The sequence below is a fragment of the Sinocyclocheilus anshuiensis genome, unplaced genomic scaffold (assembly GCF_001515605.1).
Source record: "Sinocyclocheilus anshuiensis isolate Anshui unplaced genomic scaffold, SAMN03320099.WGS_v1.1 scaffold493, whole genome shotgun sequence".
NCBI lineage: Eukaryota > Metazoa > Chordata > Actinopteri > Cypriniformes > Cyprinidae > Sinocyclocheilus > Sinocyclocheilus anshuiensis.
This window is the reverse complement of record NW_015537963.1, coordinates 71,822-77,102: the sequence shown is the minus strand read 5'-3', so window position 1 is coordinate 77,102 and position 5,281 is coordinate 71,822.

Here is a 5,281-nt window from a genome sequence, read left to right as displayed (position 1 = left end):
TATATTATTGCACACACACACACACACACACACACACACACACACATATGTATATATATATATATATTCACTTCTATTATTAAAAAATATTTTATTATTATAGCATTATTCAATGTTTGAATGGCATTGTTTTAAATAAGAAAATATCAAAGCAAGTGTAATTTATTGTAAAGAAAAGTAGTAGAAAAAGATCACACAAAGTTCACACAAAGAAGTCTATGGTTAAAATTAATCAAATGTGTTAAAAAATATAGACCAAAAACACTGTGTGAAATTTTAGTGGGACAGGATCATTGGATTCTGTGTGAGTTAGCTTGCGTTGTCCATGTTTATGTGATTGTGTGTGTTTGTGTGTGTGTGTGTGTGTGTTTGTGTCAGGCTGCACTGTTTTACCAACACTATTGATTGCAGGTTATGTGCTGGACAGAGTCCATCTGACCCCACAGAGCCTTAAATACATCACTGTCCAACAGGGACCTCCAGAGAAGACGCCAAGCTTCATGTGAGTGTGTATTCATGTTCATTTGCCTATAACACCCATGTGTTTTCCTTGCCTGAACACTCTGTATTAAATTGCTTACGCATGCACAGGAAAAGAGTAATGCTGAATACACTTATAATGCTAATAATGGTTTATGACTTTTTAAAAGGAAATGTATGGGGGCGCTTATTCACACTATTCACAATGTCTTTTCCAACACAAACTTCCCATTTACTTCTATTTACTATGTTTTTACTATTGTTTTATACTATTATTCATTATTTACTTAATTAACACTATTTATATAAATGCATACATTGAAACAAAACTCTATAAAAGTAATCAGGAGGCAATTTCAAGTTTTTCAGATTTTCCCTCCATCAGTTTTGAACCTAATCATGTTTACTTTGTGTATCTGTGTCAGTTTACTCATGTCAGGGCTGAAGGGTAAATTAATTATAGAGTTGTTGACTAAAAGAGCATTTCCTTGAAATTACATAAAAATGCTAATTAGCCCGGGGTTAAGAACTCCCGTTTAACCTTGTGAATGTGTGTGCGTGTGTGTGTGTGTGTGTGTGTGTGTGTGTGTGTGTGAGAGAGAGTCTACATGGCAACCGCGAGCTCTGGGTTGCCTGAAATCGTCACCTAATGGCTTTGACGGGACACACACATGCCGCGTCTGTGCTTCTTTTGTCTTCATTCAGATTGAAATGGACCGCTCGCAGCTCACGTGTATCCATCTTCCAGAACCCCCAGCTGTTCTGGTGTCTGCGGCCCAGCTTCCACGCATCGCTTTACAAATTGTCTGTGAATAGTGTGAATAAGCCCCCCACACCACCCCATTATCGCCGTGTCCTGACAAATGGTCCATGTTTCTCTGAACGTGTGCGTGTGTGTTTGCTGATTTCATCTGCTGTTCTGTTGATATCAACACTGAAATATCAAAAAGCCTGATTTAAGATTCAGAATATTGAGAGGGATGAATCTTTGCAATATCCTTTTGAAAGCACTGTGACTCCTGCACTATATTGCAAGTTTTCAAAAATTATACAGAAATTTTGAAAAGTCTGAAATTTAAATCATTCTCCATTCCGCGTATTCAAATTTTTGAATTCTTATTTAGTTAGTGACATCACACCTGGAACATCACTTCAACATTCCATTTTTGCATTTGAACAAACATTTTTTTTTATTATTTATTTTTCAGTTCATCATTCAGATAAATTACAATTAATAGTATGAGATAAATATATATGAAATAACATTAAAAAAATTATAAAAACAAATTCCAGGTCCCCAAAAGATTCGAGTTTTATTTTTATGGTTTATTTAAATAATTAAAAATGTTTGTTTTGATTCTTGAATATTTTGACTGTCCTTTTAAATGTTTGTATCAGACTGAGCTCAGGTCATTGATTCTGTATTAGGTGTTATATTTCACAGATGTCCATTGTTTCATGTGTCATCAGCCCTGCTGGTTTGTAAGAACTGCATCTTAAAAAAAAAAAAACAGAGTTTGATGGAATGGAAAGGAAACAGATTATAGAAAAAACTGCAACTGCGAGACAAACAAATTGTCCTGCTTCCCTTTGTGAGAGTTTCAGAGGAAATAATTCAGATGGATGGGAAGATGAACGACCCGTCAGCTGAGGTCACATGCTGATTAGCCTTTTTCTCTGCTATTTCACTCTTCGCAAACCATTATCCCTGACACACACTCCTGTTCTATCCATCCATAAAAATGAGGGAGGGCAGAGAGAGAGAGAGAGAGAGAGAGAGAGGGAGAGGGAGAGAGAGAGAGAGAGCGAGAGATGCATTTGGAGACTTGCGGTAACATCACTTGTAATCCTGCAGTGGATGTGAGGCCTTCAACAATCTGAGTGATTTAAAATGTACTAATTGTGCAAGTTTTCTATCAATTATGAATGATATTCTCATCCCTAGATAATCTCTACTTGTTTTATGATCTTCCTGGTGAAACCCGTAAGTCCAATGCCTTGGTAAAGTAGCAGCACAGCTCTCCTAAACAAGACACATGATTTAATGATTCTTTCATGCCTGTGGTGTAAATGATGCAACAAAACTGACATGCCAAAGTTGAATGCTTAGTGTGCATATCACTAACTGGAAGTATAAGCAATGCTCGTCCTTAGTGAATATCAATAATAAAGGCATTTCACGCTAGATTCCCTGTGAAGTGTGAGTTAAGTCTTAATATGAGGAATGGCAGGGTAAAACACGACACACGCAGTCTGTCATTTTGTTTTCTGACTCGGAGGAAAATAATATCTGAATGCAGTTCAGTAATGGGAGCTGGAGAAAATGACTCAGGCTCATTATGATCTCCATTTCTCTCCACATTTGCTCTGATGAATGATTCAGGCAGAACTGATTGCCCGCTGTTTTCTGTGACCTACCTGTGCTTTCATTCGACACTGATACAAGCAGAAGAATCAATGAAAAACTACAGTGCTTTATTATGATTATGACATTTAAACGGGTGAAATATGGCAGTTCACATCAGTGGATGACTTCATATTTTGTCCATGTGTTTTAGAAGGATTTAATTTTAGTATCATAGAGATATTTCATTTTATATTTTAATTTTAGTTGATGTTTTAGTAATTTATTTATTTTTTGGGGTGGGGGTTGTTTTTGTAATTTTTAAACGTGTGTGTGTGTGCACATATATATACTCAATTCAATTCAAGTTTATTTGTATAGCGCTTTTCACGATACAAATCGTTGCAAGGCAACTTTACAGCCAATTAAGTTTCTACAATATTTAGCAGTGGCTTATCAGTGGTCACTGTCAATTAATGTACATATGGCAGAAATGTACGGAAAAATCAATTAAAAACGTAATCAAACAGACAATGAACACTATTAACAGCAATTATTATATGATGCACACAAACATATAGCAAAATTTGATAGTTCTGTATGTTGTTTCAGGGTTGGCATCATCTGAGATCCTCTGAGGGGTTGGCATCATCTCTTCTCAGGTGTTCTGGATCCAGACTGACGGAGAAACAAATAGAGACATAACTAGCGTAGCTGCTGTTCCAACCAAGCAAAATTGATTTGTTTAACCCAAGCTAAAGAATAATAATGTGCATTTGATCAGATATAACTGCAGTACAAGATTATGAGATGCATTATTTGAATGCTTGGCCAAAGGGATGTGTCTTTAATATAGATTTAAACATTGAGATGACTCCCCATTTAAATGAACAAAATGGTAGCGATCATACAGGTAGGATCTAAACCATCTTAAAGGCTGCCCTTGAATACCTGTATAGTTTTGTAATCGATCTATGAGTATGTCATGATCTATAGTATCAAACGCAGCCCTAAGATCAAGTAAAACTAGCAATGAGATGCAGCCTTGGTCTGATGCAAGAAGCAAGTCATTTGTAATTTTAACAAGTGCAGTTTCTGTGCTATGGTGGGGCCTGAAACCTGACTGAAATTCTTGATAGAGATTTTTTTTTTTGCAGGAAGGAGCACAGTTGAGCAGACCACTTTTTTTTTCTTTTTTTTTAATTTTAGACATAAAAGGAAGATTTGAGATGGGTCTGTAATTTGCCAGTTCACTAGGATCTAGTTGTGGTTTCTTAATAAGAGGCTTAATAACCGCCAGCTTGATTGGTTTTGGGATGTGACCTAAAGATAACGACAAATTAATAATACTGAGAAGAGGTTCTTCTGCTACAGGTAACAACTCTTTTAGTAATTTAGTGGGTACAGGATCTAACAGGCATGTTGTTGGTTTAGATGCAGTGATAAGTTTATTTAGCTCTTCCTGTCCTATGGTTGTAAAGCACTGCAGTTTATCTTTTGGTGTGATGAATGAAGCTGAAGTATTATACGCTGTAGAATCTACATTTGTTATTGTATTTCTGATGTTATCTATTTTATCAGTGAAGAAATTCATAAAGTCATTATTATTAAACTGTGAGGGAATATTTAGATCGGGTGTACCAACAGGTCTGAGAGGAAATCTGCAAATTATTTTAGTAAATCTGTATACGGCCCTGGTGGTCTATACACAGTAGCCAGAGCAAGAGATACGATAGATTTCTTTTGCATATCTGACAGTGTAACATTAAGCAGAAGTATTTCGAATGAGTTAAACCTGTATCCTGTCTTCTGAGTAACATTGAGAATATCACTATATATTGTTGCAACACAGTCTGACGGGGCTCATGCTTATAACAGTAGCTTGGTGGAGTAGACTCATTTAGACCAATATAATCATTTAGTTTTAGCCAGGTTTCAGTCAAGCAGAGTACATCAAAACTATTATCTGTGATCATTTCATTTGCGTCCTGGAGATGTTGTCCGACAGGAGTTCCACTCCGACTCTGCTGGGGTGCAGGCCATCAACACGAAAAAGACTAGGATGCTCCCAGAAACGATTCCAATTATTAACATATATACATACCCGCTTAAATGATAGAAGTACTTGCGCTGTCCAATCTGTAAAGACTGTGTCTGTTCCCCGAATAGTGAGGTCAAAATATAAATTTAATGCAGGATCTAGAAAAAATCTGATCGTGATTAAACCAGAAAATTTTAAAATAAATGAACAAAAACAATTTTTAAAGTTTGGGATCCTAAACATTAGATCACTCTCACCCAAAGCAGTTATTGTAAATTAAATGATCACAGATAATAGTTTTGATGTACTCTGCTTGACTGAAACATGGCTAAAACCAAATGAATATATTGGTCTAAATGAGTCTACTCCACCAAGCTACTGTTATAAGCATGAGCCCCGTCAGACTGGTCGTGGCA